At 45.1% G+C, this 17,206-nt stretch overlaps 1 protein-coding gene across 3 annotated transcripts in view; it reads right to left on the minus strand.

The window, feature by feature from the left end:
- DDHD2 (DDHD domain containing 2) overlaps positions 1-17,206 on the minus strand; it is a 2,155,663-nt gene that overhangs the window by 2,093,902 nt on the left and 44,555 nt on the right. The gene's annotated exons all lie outside the window — the stretch shown is intronic.

Here is a 17,206-nt window from a genome sequence, read left to right on the forward strand (position 1 = left end):
ATGGGACTCTCGTAATTCGGTATTTTGGGCTTCGAAATGTTTACATCCTTTATTTTGGTATGATCCCAGCCACGCAGATTTTGTATGCCGTTTAACAGAGTTCTTACAAGAAGAGGAAACGTGTCAATATTCATAGTTCAACCGCCTAATCAAACGCGGGGAAGGAAATAAGGCCAACAAAATGCGCATTGGCTAAAATCAATGTTTAGGCGTTTGCAGTGCATTGCATTGCATTGCACATTCATAGGCATGAATGCAGTACATATCTGGGCTTTACATAACCATCAATTATTTTAAATGCTTCAAAAATGTCTGCAAGTTAGTGTTTGCAGATAGATAACATTAGCAACAGACCTAGTAAAAAATACCTCTTTTCGCTCGCATAAGTGTACACAATATTTTTACTGTTTCTAATATTATGTGTCTGCACACACTAACTTGAGACATGCATGAAACCTTTAGAATGATTATTGTGTATGGAGGGCTTTTTTAAGCAATCGTGATGATTGTACAGTATGTTTTCAGATGGTCGCATTATCGCTATCTCAAAAGGCATTGTAAAATCCCCATAATTGCCTATTTGGGCACTTCATGCGCAGGGATTTATTTAAACGTTTGAAAAATGTGTGCAAGTGTGCGTTTGCAAACACATAACAGATGTGATGGCAAGTATTTTACTATTAACTTGTACGCATGCTTCACCCAGCCAGCCTCTGGTGGAAAGGGGCCTGGTGGCAGTGCTGAATGGATGGGGCAACCGCAATTACCGTAGCCCAACTCACGGCAACCAACTACCACCACACATCCAACACAGCCGGTCAAATTACTTTCACTATTTCCATTACAAATAATGTGCGTCTTTAAAAACGAACTTGCAAGCATTTTTGGAATGTATAGAGTAATTATTGATTACGTGTTGTGCATGGGTGCTTATAAATGCAAGTTTTAATTAACACCTTAAAGCACCAAAACTATTGTCTTTACCAGGACTTGTTTTTTGTTTCTTCTCGCTAACAAACAGAATACATTGGCCTGGCTGAATATTCCAGCAAATCAATAAAACCCGGATTAACAAAAATGTGCATACATTCTGCTGACAACTCCAGTTAATGCATAGAGCATGCCAGTTTTGACATTTTGGTGGCACTACTATTGTTCTTCCATTGGGCCTGCACACTCAAGCATGAATGTGACTACTATAACCTCACTGCCGTGTGCAAACGTATAACATCCCATAGGTGCTAATCTATATGTTAAGTTATTGTACAAGCTGCACATCTATTTTCTAGGAAAAAGGAGTACGCACCTATGCCAAGACTATTGCATGAAGCAAATCAAGCACATTCAAGGAAATCCTGATACTGAATAGTTGCGTTGTGAGTTAAGCTTGGCATGCTAAAAGAAACCGTATGATAATTCGTTTGGGGGTGGGGGTCTTTGAGTACTTGCTAGAGACTCCTCCTGTTTGAGAGGTATGTCACAATTTAACTCCTTCATTGCCTAAATTACTTAAACTTTTCCGATTATCTAATCATGCAGTCTTTGCTCTTTTGATGTAATATCTGGACAAATTAGTTTGTGATCTTAACCCATGCAATGATAAATACACCAACTTCACAGGTTCAAAAATAGCATGGCTTAAACATATTTCAGCTAATTTTAGACACTAAGGAGCACCAGGTTGGTTTGAAAATCGGGTACCTAGTAAGAAGACACCAAAGAATAATTTGGGGTCTAGTTCTCATAGGTAGTATTTACTAAACGTGAAGAAAAGAGGTCACGGAAAATTACAATATTGACCCTTCTGCCTATTGCACCTGCAAATGAAATGGCTTCATGTCTTAGTCAAAAATCAGAGTGGAGACACAGCGCGATATTAATGCGATTTAGGTCAAGTCTGCTGCCTTTTCATGCTGCAACAAGCAGATGGCAGGGTGTCAATGATGAGGCACAAATGTGCCTCTGTAAAATGGTTTGGTAGAAAAACGTACATCTAGTGGTCTTCTGCACTTTATACATATCTGTTGGGAGCACACTCACCCTGAAGGTAGGTGCTTCAACTTGCTCTGTCTGTGTGGGAGTTCATTTCCTGGTGAGTTCATCTCAGTGCCTAGGCATAATGCTGGAACCTTGCTCTCCCCATGCAAAAAATGTTTTCAAAATCAAACGTATTATAGAGAAATATCTAGAAATGGGGTTGCAGTCCATCTCGGACAAGAACTCTGCCTCACTTCCCAGGGCTGCCACTAAATACATTTTAGCTATCACCAATCTTGATTAAGCTCCTCCATGTCTTTCTACCGATAATACTTGCACTGATGACGCAGACGCCCGTGACTCGAAGGCAGTTGGTATCTTAGAGCCTACCGTCACAATGCTCTCTGCGCACCAGATCTGCATCCCGCCACTTAGCCTTACGAAATACCTGACAGCTCTCCCTTGGCGTATGCCAAAGGTATGACTAATTTTGCTTGAACTGACCTCAGTAAGCCCTGCTTAGTTGACACAATACACAAAACTGAGTGTAAAGCACAGCCGAAAGCCTTAAAATGGATGCCACTTAATACACGTTCTTTAATAAGATACTCCACAGAGGTAGCAGATCATATCATAGATCAAAACATGATATCTGCGCTGTCACGGAGACCTGGTTGCATGCTGCTGCAGGCCCACAATTGGTGCTAGCCCTTCCAGAGTACATTATTAGAGCAGACCGATCTGGCAGTAAAGGTGGGGGAGTAGCTTTGATCTACCACACCTCTCTTAACATCCATCATATGAAGGATGCTAATGTTCCTGAGTGCAAAGCCTTACAGGTTAAACTGGGCATAGATACTTCTATCACTATTATTGTCGTGTATCATCTGTTAAGGATTTCAATCAGGCAGTACACCCGGGTCTCAGCCTAGCATGCAGTGCACAAATGAATACTTATATTATTATGTCTATAGGTTCAATATTCTGAGTGATATACCACTCATATCACACCCCTTCTCAAAATACCCCTAGGTCACAATGGACCAGGAATCAGGCTGGTTGGTAAAGATAATATAAATGTATTTATTTAAAATTCAAATCAAACACATGTTTTAATATATGGGGCAGCAATCACCAATGTGGTGACAATACAAATAAGAAAGTAGGTAATGCAGTTGAATTCACCTTTAGCAACACAAAATATAAAACAAAGAGAAAAGAACAGTTTTTGCTTGTTTGAAAGATAGCACTTAAGTTAAAATTTCCTCCTGCAAATTCCTCAACTCGCGAATAAGCAATTCTACATAGATGTGAGGGAGCAGCAGGTATTCAGGAATAAAGAACAGTGTACAGGATTTGAATATAAACTCCCCCCCCCAAACAAGAGAGAAAAACGTTTTGAAATCTTACACTTTTTAAAATGACATTCAAAAATGGCTGAGCAAAAAAATGAAAAGTGCAAAAATCTTTAAATCAATATGAATTCCTATAAGAGCAACATGGGAAAGATGCTAACAATCATAGGCTATAGTATGAGCAAAATGACACACTTTGAATCTTAATGGAAGTTTGGAAATAGATGAAATTGGAAATCACAGTGTAAAACTTTGCAGAAATGCGAATTCCCGCCTAAAATTCACTAAACGGTTTTTAAGAAAAACGGGTGAAATACACTATTCGGATGCAGAACAGGGCACCACGCAGAAATCAGGATGGTGTCAGGAATCAGTGCGTTTTGTGTGTTGTGAGGTTCCCTTATTTATCATGCCAAATAACATCACTAAAATGTATGGTAGGGGCAGACTTACTACCCGCACCCACAATGCTATGATTGGTCAAAGGCACAGTTACTGCCTTGCTCTTTGCTGGGTGGATGACAGAAAGGGATGTCATGTTTTATGAGATGATCTGGAAACCTGGAAACCTCCCATACCTATTGGGACCAAAATCTAACTTTCCCACAAATACATATTTATGCCCTCTAAGAAAATCAGATACATAAATTACATATTTCGTGGGTCACATTCCAATCCAACTCCCAATTCGGTGGGACATGGTTTAGTCTTCCTGTAAATTTTGTCAATTTTAACCATAAAAGGTCTGGCCTAACATTTCCCAATTCTGTACATATATGCGCAAATACCCCTAGAATATGGTTGCACAATATTATGTTTGCAACATTAATAGTTTTTGCACAATTGGTCATTCTTCACAACTTCTGTTCCTTACGCAGTAAGAAATTCTACCAATTTTTCAATTTACATCAGATTTAGATGTATGTACATTTCGCTCTTTTTCTTATTCTTGCAGCCAAGTTAAATGTCTCGAAGTTCAGTGGCAAAATAAGCATTTTAAACCCAAAAGTCACATGTCTGTTTTTTTCCCTTTCTTCCCAGGTGTAAGCAAATGTCAAATCCTTTGAAGTTGAATGAGGGGCCTCTCCCTGGAGAGTGGAGCTTCCTGACCCTCCCCTGGAAGGGCGAGTGTCCAAGCCTGCCATTGTCTTCGGCTGGGGCAGAGACGAATGTCTAATGAAGTCCCTTTGTCAGGATTATGCGAGGCCTCCCAGCAGCAATTAGCCTTTCCTGTGCCGGCAGTGGAGATGTCAACCTTTCTCAGGCTAAGAACAGTAAAAGCAGGGTTTTTTTTATATAGTTGATCAACTCAGACTGGGTTTAGCTCCAAGTTTCACCTTTCAAATCTTTCCTTTAAACATATAAAATTGAACAGTTTATAGGTGGATTTTTAACATTAGCAACTCCTTTGACATTCTTAAAGAATTAAGCCTATACACAAGAACATACTTTCACAACAGGCAATTTTGCTCTTCATTCATGAAAAAGCACATTAAACTTATTCCTTTAAATCTGGTTTAAATCTGCAGCAAATACACATTTTAGTCAGCACTAGTTCTTCCCTTGAGTACTGGAATTGTTTGCAGCATGGATACATATATCATGCCTTTGTTTAGAGTCTCTCTCTGCACAGCTGATCCTTGCTACTTGTTTGCAAAGTTTTAGCTGCTTTTCCCCAGGGAAAATGAAAACAAGAGTTCCTGGGATGCTTTTTCATAGATACATTTTGTAGAAGCGGTCATTAAATGAGGCCCAGTTCTTCTGAGCCACACTGGATGGTCCTGGGCATTGCAGGGCCCTTTAATCTCAATGATTCAGCAGAAATGAATGGATCTGGCGCCAAAAACAGCACTTTTTAAGGTTGCAAAGCTAACAATTTAAAAAAGCATTTTCTGTTTTCAGCGCAATGATGCTGTTTCTTTCCTTGGCTCCATGTTGAATGTGGCAGAGCCCACTAGCATGCTACTGCAGTGCGGACTCTGATTTCACCCCCCCCGAACTGTGTGTGGCAGGGTGTGCAGCCTTTTTCTGGTTGTGACCCAAACACAGTTTTTAAGATGTTGGCACGCACAGGAGCAAGCCCGGTCATTTTGGGCTGTTTCCTTCACCATTGCAGTAAAGTGATGTAGTGGGGCACATTGAAATGGGTCAAAATATCCCACACATCCATCTAGCAGTATGCCCGACTTCTTGCTTAATTTCATTGACTTAGTTTCACCTACCCTTAAACCTGGTTCAAAAATTATTATTCTTGGGAACATGAATCTGGGAATTGATGACCCCTCCGATTCCTTAGCTATATCTGTTAAAAGCTACCCTGGAGGATCTAGGCTTTCACAAACATGCTAAGGAATCTTCACACAGTAAGGGTAGGATTCTGGATTAGGTGGCCTCCTACAACATCAGCATAGATAACATTGAAAATAATCTATGCCCCTGGTCAGACCACAAAGTAATCCAGTTTCAGCTTCTGTGGGTGCTGGTACATAGGAAAAATCAAAGGGAGATGTAAGAACCTACGCAAGCTCACTCCTACATCCGCAATGCCTTACTTTGTCTCCACCATGGCTGATATTAGCATCCAGACTGCTGCTACCAAGTTGCTGAAGCCTATCATAACATGCTGTCCAATGCTGTAAATAGTCTGTCCCCTGAGAAAACAAGGCTGACAAAAACTCAACCCTCCAAAACCAGGTATTCTGCTGAAATTAAACTAATTAAAAATAAAGCCCAACACCAATGGAAAAAGTCCAACTGAGCAGAGGATAGAACCAGCTACTGCTGTGCCGTTAAGGCTATCTGTAATGCCAAAAAATCATCCTATGATAAGAGAATTAAGGAAGCTGCCTCCAACACCAAGGAACTATTTAAAATCCTCAGAGAATTGGAAGATCCCCACCTCACCAGCTCTATGGTTATTAAAGATTCCAATTGGTACAACTTCATACAAGACACAATGCTAATGCAAAATTGAAAAAATAAAAGGGACATATTGCATCGAAACTTAATACCATGGCTAGACCTAATAGTAAGGGAAAGATCACGAAACCCGCCACCTTGCGACCCCAGTTTAAATTCAGGGATGTTTTGCTAGCAGATATTCTCGACATGCAAGAAATATTTAGGTCCACGAGCTGCAAAGGAGACATATGCCCGGCATCTATTGTTAAAACCTGCACCTCCTCAGCTTGCTCCTTTCCTCACAAAATTTGTGAATGCTTTCTTTCATGATAGCTTTGTTTCTCCAATCATCAAACAGGCTGGGATCTCGCCTCAAAAAGCCATCTCTGGATCCTGACATAGTTGGCAATTATCACCCCACCACAAATGATTGCGGATTCAACAAGTCAAGGCTGCTCACCTTCACGTACAAGCCATTTTAAATCTCCATGCCATACTGGGGCAGAAACAGTCAGGCTCCAGTAGTGCTCAAATAACGGAATCAACCCTTTTGGACCTTAAGGCAAATATTCTGCAACACTGAAATCTTTGATTGCCAAAGCGGATGGTTGCCTGTTAACGGTAACTTGCAGTGTTCGGCAGTGATCCTGTCTGTCTCCAAACTTATTTAATATTTTTACTCTGCCCTTATTTGAGTTGTTGGATGCAGAAGGCGTAGTGTATGCCAATGACATTCAGTGCCTTATCCCACTCTCTGGCAACTACAGCACAGACCCCAACACTGTCAATGCCATCAACAACCTGTTTTTTTTTTAAAAAAAAGGTTTCATTAATCTTTACTTATACACAAGGAAAACCTACAGTAACATAATCCTGTACATTGTCCACAGCAGTCAAGCATGAATTCCCCATAGCCTGTTTATCCCAACTATACCTCCCTCCTCACCCGGGTTCCCTACCCCCAGTTAGCCTTCCATACCCGCCTGTGAACTGAATTGGTGGCATTCTATTGAGCACAGGTTGCTATCGATATCCCCACTGTTTGTGATGTTTATGGGGTATACCCTCTTGAGCTGCTTCCTCCGCTACTGGGGCATACAGACTTTGTATCAGGGCATTCCATGCCACCACTTCCTGTCCTGCGGATGAGAGGCCAAAGTGAACCACCCCTGTCCAAGCCCCCGTCTCAGCCTGCGCCCACTTCTTCAGCTCTCGCCACCAGTCCTCTACATTACGGCCCCTAGGATCTTACCAAACCAAAGCAATTGTGCGTTTGGCTAGGATGTATGCCAAATCTTTCAACTTGTGGATGTGCTTTGCATGTTTGGGATGTGAGAAGTGACTCAGCAAACAATCCCCGGGGGAAAGTACGTCCAATACCAACCCTCCCCTATTCATTCTGGCTGCTACCTCTTGCCATTATAGTCGCATCGTGGGGCATGCCCAGAACATATGCAGCATACCCACTTCTTCGGAGTTGCATCTAGGGCAGTGTGTGCTCTCGCACCGGGGAAACGTGAAATCCTTAAGGGAGTCATACATGCCCTGTGCGTCACAAACAGCTGAATCAACTGTAATCTAGCGTTCTGGGACCCACTTGCGGTATCCCAGGATTTCCTTCCAATGTACATCCGAAAAGGGGACACCAAGGTCCTTCTCCCACTTGCGCCTTACCGCTAGTATTGTGTGAGGTCCTCCCATTAACAGTAAGTCATATATCCTAGATATGGTCTGTCCTCCCTCTGAAGTGTCATACAGGTTGTCTACGATTGAGTGCTTTTCCATTAATTCACCAAATGTGGGCCAGCGTCATGTGATCTCCCTCTTAACGGTGCAATGTAGTAAGATTTGGCCGCGATGCAGATCTGTGTTTTCCACTAACTCACTAACGGGCATGTAGTAGGTTGCTTATCGTGGCAATTCCGCTGGGTTCCCAATACGCTCGTATCCCCAATCATGCTTTTGTAGAGGTTGATACCAGCAATATCAAGGGAATCTGTGCTGAGATCGGGTCCGTAAGTCCAATCTGTTTGAGTGCCCTGTCCCACACTTGCACCCCTAGAGACACCAGGCGTGACCTGAGGCGGACACGAGGCCTTCTATTCCATAGCAGTTCCCTTAAGTTAAAAGTGTGGTTCTGTGAGCAGAAGCATCTGCGTGTCCGGGTTAGGGTCATCAGCTAACCAGTCCACAACGAATTGCAGCTGTCCCGCTAAGTAGTATAACTCAAAGTGTGGAACCCCTGATTCCGCCTTCCTCATAAGGTCTACTTAGTGAGGACAGCGCTATCCTACACCTACTGTTTTGCCATAGAAATCCACTGCATACAAGTCTAACGTCTTGAAGAAGGCTTTGGGTATATAGTATGGGATGTTAACAAAATAATGCAATAGCCTAGGCAAGACCACCATTTTCAACAGAGCTGCCCTGCCCATTACCGAGAGGGGCAAATTATTCAGAACCTCAGAGTTCCGGATACCTTCCAGGGTGTTGTTGACATGTTCTGACTCCGGGTCAAGGTATATATTGACTCCCAGGTATCTAAACGTGTCAACTGTCCACTGGAGTGCCAAGATCGGGAGTGTGTTCCGCCCTCTTTTAGCCAAGCCTGCTATCGGGAATAGGGATGACTTCTCTATGCTGATCGTAATCCATGATAATGCGGCCAACAGCGCCAGGGCTTCCATGATCAACACTAAGTTGTTCTCTGGGTTTTGTATATACAGCAAGATGCCGTCAGTGTATAATGATATTAGATGGGTTACCCCATCTATGACTATGCCTGCCGCAAGATATTCTGTCCTTAAGTACTGCGCAATCAATCCCATAGCCAGGATATAAAGCAATGGGGACAGCGGACGACCCTGCCCAGTACCATTTTCTAAGCCCCACGAGTCCGAAATGCATCTTCCTGTCTTAACTCTTGCGATTGGCTGAGTATAAACCAACCGTACCCATCTTATGTACGTCCGTCCAAAGCCGAACCTGCGCACATTCCCACCTCACTGAATAAAACGCTTTTACAGCGTTGAGCATTGCTATTGCGCAGGGGGCCTCCCAGGACGCAGTAGTATCTATAATGTGGTGTAACCGCCGCAGATTCCAGGCCATGCTTCTGCCTGGCACATAACCAGTCTGGTCAGAATGTATAATTGTGTGCATCACCCTTTATAGCCGATTCGCTAGTGTAGCCGTCAAAATCTTACTATCCTGATCAAGCATGGATAGGGGCCTGTATGAGTCGCACTTCGTCGGTGGTTTGTGGGGCTTAAGAAGGGGAACAATGATCGATTCCTCAGGCTGAGAGGAGGAGCTCCTGTCTCATAGGAGTCAGTGAATGCGTCCAGGAGCTGAGGTGCCAGTTAGTTTACGTATTCTTCATAGAACTCTCCGGGGAGGCCATCGGAAACCTGTGGTTTTGCCTGTGGGCAATGATCTAATCGTGCACCATATTTCATCCAGTGTGATGGGTGCTTCCAAACTGTCAATCACATCTTGCCTTAAACAAGAGAGGTTTATCTCGTCTAGTACTTCTTGTATATGCGCATGCAATACCTTGGGTTCCTCCTGATAAAGGGGAGGGATAACATTCTTTAAAGGCAGTGTTAATTCCCACCTGGGCATGACACAGGTCACCCTTCTGCATGTATATCGAGTGAATGGGACTTCTGTTTTCTTCCCTTTTATATAACCAGGCTAGCAGCCTACCTGGCTTGTCCCCCTTTTTGTGTTGCCTCGCAATGTACTTGGAGCAATTGTGTTTGCCAAGTCTCGCCCAACATTCCCAGCACCCCTTCCTTAATGCTGTTACATCTGCATCTATGCCCTCCTGGCCCATGTGGGACTGTTCCAGCGTCTGTAACTGTTCCTCCGCGAATGCTAGTTCTCTGCTTAACGAGGCCTGGACACGGCTGGATTTTGCAATAGCAGTGCCCCTGATAACGACCTTAAGGGCTTCCCATAATGTTCCTGCACTGGGGACGCTGCCCAAATTAAGGTTGACATATTCAACAATGCTGTTGTTAAGGTGGTCACAGAAGGGAATGTCATGTAAGAGAACCCTGCTTTTATACTCAGCAAGTGCAAATCTATCAGCAGTATCTTGCTCAATGAAGAAGTAATCTATCCTGGTGTGGACTGCACGTGGAGCAGAGAAGTGAGAGAAGTGGTTTGTGTCTGGGTGCAGTGTCCTCCAGATGTTCATCATATTAAATGAGGTCAGGAGCATCTGTAGAGACCTAGCAAGTGGGGTAGGTCTACGGAGTCTGGTGTCAGATCTGTCCAATGTTGGATTCAGAGTATAATTAAATTAAAATTGCTCCCCACCCCCATATAATGTTGCTACCTCTGTAGGGGCTAAACCTCGGGTATAGCGGCTGGAAGAACCCTGCAGTATTATGGTTTTATGCGTATGGGTTCTTCAAGCATGTGTATGTATTCTAGGAGCCCCTGCACTAGTACCATTGTGCCTTTGTTGTCAGTCTTGACCTGGGAGACCCGGAAAGGCACCGTGGGCACTATCCAAATCAAAGCTCCTCTGGCGTATGTGGAGTATGGGGAACCAAACACTCTCCCACTCCATCTACTGGACAGCAATGCTCGTTTATCAGTCATAAAGTGTGTCTCCTGCAGCAAAGCAATATCAATTTTACTTCTCTGCAGGTGAGAGTATACCCTGTTCCTCTTCACATAATTATTTAAGCCCCTGACATTCAAGGTAAGTACATTTACGGCGTTAGCCATAAGCATATGTATACTGTTAAAAAGGCCCCCCACCACAGACCAAATAAACACAGACGCGGGACTGCAACCAATGCAAAGTAACTTTATTGAGGTTCTTCTCAGGCTCACGTACAGGCGAAACATAACCCCCAATAACTTTCCCAACATCCGCAACCAAAAACAATTGCCCAGCATAATTCGTCATGCTCGGACATATCCGCTTCTCGCGGCCGCCTCTGGTATGCAACCAGACGCTTGCGCGCAGCAGGCGGGCACAGAAACAAGTGCTCTCAAAAAGAAAAAAAACAAAAGGGCCGGGCGGAAGGAGAAAACAAAAGAAGCTTGGCATCTGCAGTTATGGTCCTGGTCTCCAACTGTGGGGTGTCCGACCCAACATGAGGAGAATTTCACTGTCAGACACAGAACAGAAGAAATTTAAGAGAAGGGGGGCATGGGCTGAATGCATGGGCTGCCTAGAAAGTGACCCATATGTCCTGGGGTAACCAGCTGGCTCTCGAGTCTTGGTAGGACCATACAGATATGACTGATCCAGACTCTGCATCAACAATTATTCTCTGCCAACTTAGTGACTCCTTGATGCTTCTCCGGAACACCTCCATGTCCTGTGGCAGGGCGTATCTTCAACCTGTCCATCCACTCCTGTGTTTCCTCATGGAGATCGAAGAACAGGGCACGGTTCTTGTACAGGACCTTTAAGCGAACTGGGTAAATTAACATAGATTTCAGGGCAGCCGACCATAGTCTCTTCTTGGCCGCTGAAAATTGTGCTTGGCTCTTCTGCACCTGGAAGGTGTAGTCGGGGTTGCCAGAAATGTGCACAATTATCTGCCCCGAGGATATGGGCTTTGTTGCCCACCAAGAATAGGTGGTGGTGTGCAGTCCTTCCTGCAGCTGAAGGATACAGTACCTTCACCCTGTTTCCCCCCAGGGAGGCAAAATCCCTGTCATCCGGTCCGGAGCAGGTATCCTCGAGTGCCAACTGAGTCTGTGCATGCCCCAAGGACCCGAGACACATCCTTTAAATGTGGCTCCCACCTTCCTCTCAGACACTGTGTAGTGAGGCCCCAGGGCGTCTCCCTCAGCACACGTTCTACAGCTCCAGCCAGCACCGTTCAGGCACTGGCTCAATCCCTGTGGCAGGCACTACCCCAGTGTTGCAGGGGTCACTAGGCGGGCTGTCTGCGCCGGATCCTCTGTGCTATGCTAGCGGGCCATATTAGATGGCTCTGCTGTAAACAGGTCCACAACAGACCCTTCCATTAACCGCGTTGTGGGGGCGCTGCATCCACGCAAAGTTGACAATAGCAGGGGGCCGCCTCCCAATGCAGCCTCTGCGTTTGGAAAATGTACTCGTGGCACGCAAGTTGCAGTGGCCGATGAAGCAGGGTATGGACAACGCTCACCCCTCTTTGTGCGGTTATCTCAAAAGCGCAGCCGGGGGCCTTCTCAGCAGGCCACCATCCGCGCAGGACATCTTGCATCAGGTCCTCCGCCTCTCCGTGCACAGACCTCGCCGGGTATCAGTCGACTGGGTCCCCCAATCTGTGCCAAATTCTGTATGGGTTCTCGCCAGACATTCCCATGCCGGATTGTGGCAAGGATCACTCCAGAGCTCAGGTGCAAAGGATCAAATTCAAGATCAGCCCTCCGGGAGTTCTCTCTAGGCTCTCCTCACGGCTCCACTGCAAGCCACGCCCATGCCATCTACAACCTTATCTATATTTGGATGATTGATAACGGGTTGGCTTTAAACAATGAAAAAAGCGAAATTATGATCACTGGTATGGCACCCCAGCTGCGCAAACTTGATGCCAATTGTCTATACGGGAAGAGCCTAGCCTACCTATCCGATCGACTGTCATGGCTTCCTAACAGGAGAATGCTTAGGTCAAACAACTCATGTCTGCTACAAATCTCAAAGGCCAAACTAGCACTGGTCATCGATGGTTGTTTTGCCTACGTGGCACCAAGATGCTGGTATACCCTGCCGCCATATCTTAGACCATGCCCCTCGCTGGGACGCTTTAAGCACGGTCTGAAAACAATACTTTTTGACTAATTATCCCCGGCATTCCAGTTCATGATTGTTCCTTAAGGTCTTATTTGTTTTAGGTTATGTATGTTCCGCCTAGCGCTACTATGCCTGTCATGATGCCTGCCTCCGGAAGACCAGACCAGGCCCAGCAGGCATCATGCCACTTGGAGCATGCCCAAAAGCCCCAGTTAGGGGCTGTTTGGGTACAGTCCTGGAGCCTATGGCGCCAGGCTCATTATTGATAACTTACCTGAAGCAGACCATGCTGCATACTCATCTGAGGCAGACCATGCTGCTTGAAGACTCAAGCCAAATGAGGCTAGGAGGGACTATTTTACTGAAGGGACTATTTTGTTACTTGGGTGGGGCTGTGGAAGAATACTTACCTGGATCTTCTTCCAAGGCTATTTAAACCACACCCGGACAGCCACACGTGCTTCGCGTTATTCTGCTTGCTGCAGCGTAACGCTCACCGTGTTTCCAGCAGCTCCAGTCTGCAGCCACGCCCGCTTCAGTCCTGGGACTCCTGAAACAAGAAGACAAAAAGGATAAAGGTTAGAACAGGAGTTTTAACTTTAATCCTTACCTGGATCCTGATCCATTTCGCCACGGAACTGAAAGACAGAAGTCTTTGAAGCATCGCTTTGCATTCCTTCGGCGCCGCGCTGAACTCACCTGCTTGGCGGTATTTCAGCATTCCATCACGCTCTCTCCATCTCGCGGCCGCCCTCCGACACCTAAGGAGACAAAGACAGCAAGGTGGCAAGGCAAGGGGACTCTAAGGCCATACAAGCTACCCCCAAGGACTTACCCGATTACCACGGGAGGTACTCACCTCATTTCGGGTCGGCGCAGTCAACTCTGCTTCATCGCCGTACCCCGGCCCCTAAGGGGAGAAAGCAAGGACAATACCAGTTACACCCCACAAAACTTACCTGATTTACCACGGGGGTCTCACCTCATCTCGGGTCGGCACAGTCAACTCTGCTTCATCGCCGTACCCCGGCCCCTAAGGGGAAAAACACAATAGACTTACCTGAATTTTACCGTGTGCCATTTGGAAATCTTCGAGTGGATTAATCGGCAACTTGCAAGGAATCGGACAGAGTGAAGAGCAGACATTTGAACTCTTATGAACAATTGGACTTTAGAGTCAATACTGGAACTCACCAATTCCTCTACGCCAGTGAAGTAACTGGTCATCAACGCGCCCCTGCGGTCGACGCAGGATGGAGAGCTCATCCTTCCAAACCATCAGGTGAGACTAAGGAGGGAACATCAAGAGTGATCAGTGGGAAGACAACGGGAGTGGGGAAGGTGGGTTGACACTCAATTCCACGGGTGGTTAATTCCTCTTCTCCTTTGCAGAAGAATATTCTTGCGAGCCAGACAAACTAGGCTGAGCGGGCCAGTCCAGTCAGTCATCTCGGCGCTACACGTCACACTGGTGGAACACCGGCCCAGTTCCGGTCGACGCCCCCGTGGGAACCAGGTGAGCGTAACAATGCCCATGGTCTTCAAAAATTAAATAAATCAATACTACTTCACCAATTTAGAAAGATGTATAAGAGATTGTAAGGTACTTTTAGCACACCTACTGTTACCATTTGTGGCTAAATGTTTTGTGATCCCTACATTCTAATCTATGGTTCTAAATATCAGGAACAAATTTAGATAAATGGATATGGATATCATTGTACTAATTACTGAAGAATATGTTTGTGGACTAATGAAGTATTAACTATTGTGGGTTGTAAGGGTGCAGAAAGAGGAGACTGACTCACAGCAATTGCTATAGACTTAAGAGCCAAGAAAATAAAGAGAAATCCCAACTTTCCCCATCTCTCAGAGGGGTTTCCCTGCCTCAACTTAAATACTAACCAGATTGTTAGAATGTCCTTATAAATCAATAGTCCACCGTCCTTTGTCAAAAACCCTTATTCTTTCCCATACACCTATAACTAAACTAAAGGTTATGCCCATGTTCTTGGCCCAGGAGAATAACTCCCTTCTCCTGGACTAGGTATCACAGTTCTAGTCGTGATTTGCCTCACAAGTTCCTTGCCAGGGGGAATGACTACCTTCCCTTGGAGTCTAGGTTACCAAGATAATGACTCTTCTCCTGGTAGGTCAGCTTCACAGTTCACCACCACCAGGGGTAATGACTCCCTTACCCTGGCCTTTCTTGTACTTGGTTTTAGATCAACTTGGTTTACTCTCCTGCCAAGCCAGTCCACTAATACCACCACCAGGGGGAATTGCTCCCTTTCCCTGGCCTTTCTTTAATGTTCTCAGTGCACACACCAGGGGCAATGACTCCCTTCCCCATGCCTGCTTTTCACTTGGTTTTGGGCCAACTTGGTTCACTCTCCTGCCAGGCCAGGCCCTGAGGAAAACAATATGCAAGTCTCCCTTGTTTTTTTCATGTGGGAACCGACCCGTATTTGTCTGCTTCTTGTGATGTGCAGACTTGGTCTACTCGCCTGCCAAGTACTGCCATGAGGAGGATTATGGATGACTCTTCCTGGGTTCGATCTCTCTAGGTCTTTACTTTCGTCTTATCAATCAACTTGGCCTGCAGTAGGGATCAACATGTTTGATTCCCACCCTTGTCGGACCACCCGTATTCCTGGTTACCTCTGGGGACCTCACAATACGGGCTCCGGCCTCCTCGGGCTGTTATGACATCTCCCTTCCAGTGCCATAGGCCTTTGTAGTCTTCTGCAGCTCTACTGCTTCTTCACTACTAACTGCTCCCTGCAGTTCTGGCATCATTAATAGACGAACGGCCCAACCCCCACCTTCCTCGGAGGTCACGCCACTGCCCTGACCACAGTTCTTTCACGGCTCCTTGCAGTCTCGACACCGATCCACTCGACATCTGTGGTTGTGTCACTGCCGTGCCTAAGGTTTGCAATTTCTCTTAGTCCAGCGGTTGCAGGACTGTACCAGTTCACATTCCTCCAGTAATGAGGATCCACAAGGGGGTGCAAAGTTAAGGTGGCTTTAGCTGAATTTCAGGGGTTTTGTTGCATTAAGGTCTCACCTTAACGTCCCTGCAACTAAAGTGTTTTCATTGATATATATATTTAAATAAATGTATGCTTTGTTCGATCTCTATCGATCAACATTCTTCTCCATGTATTCATTTTTATATATGCCTCTATTGATTGGTGTATATAGATTGATCTCAAAGTTTCTCTCTGTCTGCAACTTTATCTATCTCTCTCTATGCATCAGTCTATATCTGTGTACATTTTTTCTAGTGCTCTATGGCATGTTTCGCCAACTGTGTAGCTCCATAGACCATTCGCCAACTTAACAAGTAGCCCACTCCCTCTGTCTATGTGTCTGTCTGTAGTATTGTGTTTGTCAACCGTATTTAATGTATTGCATGCTCTAATATGCATGCCATTGGTGTGTCCAAAAAGTGCTGTGTACTTTAACAGCCTTTTGAAAACCATAGTAAGACATGGGAGATGTGAAAAGAGGATTTATAAAAATGACAGTGCATTTTTATCCAGCACAGAAGGTGAATAGGGGGGGGGGGGGTAGTTAGCTAGCAGCCAAACATAGTTATCAGGTGAGGGAATAGGTGCAGTGACTAATTTCGTAGGAGGTGTGAGAGTTACAAGGGTGAAATGATGTAACTGATTGACAGAATTTTGCATGTGTCTAAGTTATATAGGGTTTGAGGTGGTGATGCGTGTTTTTGGTCTGTGTAATCAAGTAGTGTTTATTGAGAAGTGTGAAGATGGGTTGGCTGTGCCCAGGCGTGATACAGTTATGTTTTGTTTTGATGGGGTGCTTGACTTTACATTGAAGAAAGACTGACAGTCGATTGTAAAAGCTCTTGCAACAGTAATGCCATTATATGAGATCGATTAACGGTTAAGTAGTATAAAACACAATAAATACAATAATAAATAAATCAGACTCCCAAGACCCAGAGCACAGACATCCAGCCTCCCCAACACACAGAGCATAAGCCATATATCTTGCATCCTTCAAACCTACCACCGAGACTGACAAACCCATGGATAGGACCCTGTTACCTGCCACCCAACAGCCAGACCAAAAACACAATACTTTGGCATCTATTGGTGCCTAGGTGTAAAAACACAAGTGTATTCCCCCCGTTTTCGATGCTGGCTGTTTCCATAAAGAGGATGCAAGTATGGAAACACATGAACAC

This window comes from Ambystoma mexicanum, chromosome 10, assembly GCF_040938575.1.
Source record: "Ambystoma mexicanum isolate Mex_15411 chromosome 10, UKY_AmexF1_1, whole genome shotgun sequence".
NCBI classification, from domain to species: domain Eukaryota; kingdom Metazoa; phylum Chordata; class Amphibia; order Caudata; family Ambystomatidae; genus Ambystoma; species Ambystoma mexicanum.